The following is a 1,149-nucleotide window of genomic DNA, read 5'->3' as shown; positions in this document are numbered from 1 at the left end:
CTCCCCCCCCCCCACCCCCGGAAATCTCACTCAGTGCGGCAGCTTTGAATATTATCTATATGCTGATGACTCAGTGTTCTATCTCCAGCCCCGACCTCTCTCCACCTCCTACTCTTCATCCTTGGATGTCTAACAGGCATCTGAAACCCAGCATGGCCCAAAACAGTGCTATCGATTTTTCTTCCCTATAAGCCATCACCCTCCCCTCACCCCCAAACATTTTCTGGATGCTTATGCTAAAGATCTCTCTGAAACAGAGAGATTTACTACAACCAAGAAAAGTGCCTGACACATTATAAGCACCCACTAAGTATTTATTTTCTGGGTGCTAGGTTCTAGCTTTGGTTACTTCAGCTTAATTTCCTCATTAAAAAAAATTTTTTTAGGGGTGCCTGGGTGGCTCAGTCCATTGAGCGTCCAACTTTGGCTCAGGTCATGATCTCACGGTTTGTGAGTTTGAGCCCCACATGGGGCCCTGTACTGACAGCTCAGAGCCTGGAGCCTGCTTCAGATCCTGTGTCTCCCTCTCTCTCATTCCCTCTCTCTCTCTCTCCCGCAGAAATAAACATTTAAAAAAAATTTTTTTTTAATTTAATGTTCTTATTTATTTTTGAGAGAGAGACAGAGACAGAGAGGGAGACACAGAATCTGAAGCAGGCTCCAGGCTCTGAGCTGTCAGCACAGAGCCCAACATGGGGTTTGAACCCACCAACCGCAAGATCATGACCTAAGCTGAAGTCTGACGCTTGACCGACTGAGCCACCTAGGCTCCCCCATTTTCCTCATTTTTAAAATGAAGCAGGGGGCACCTGGGTGACTCAGTCGATTATGCGTCCAACTCTTGATTTTGGCTCAGGTCATGATCTCATGATTTGAGAGACTGAGCCTGATGTCAGGCTGTATGCTGACAGTGGGGAGCCTGCTTGGAATTCTCTCTCTCTCTCTCTCTCTCTCTCTCTCCCCCGCCCCCTGCCCCTCCTCCCCCACTCAGTCTCCTTCTCTCTCTCTCTCTCTCAAAAATAAATTTAAAAAATGTTTAAAAATAAAATGAAGCTAATGAATGAGATAAAGCATGTGAAGAAATAAACCTACCTTTAGTAGGTATTCAATAATTCAATAGATATTAATTACCCTCCTTTCTAGAAGTCC

This window comes from Felis catus, chromosome D1 (assembly GCF_018350175.1).
Source record: "Felis catus isolate Fca126 chromosome D1, F.catus_Fca126_mat1.0, whole genome shotgun sequence".
Lineage (NCBI taxonomy): Eukaryota > Metazoa > Chordata > Mammalia > Carnivora > Felidae > Felis > Felis catus.
The sequence above is the reverse complement of the archived record's forward strand: the minus strand, read 5'-3'. Positions refer to the sequence as shown.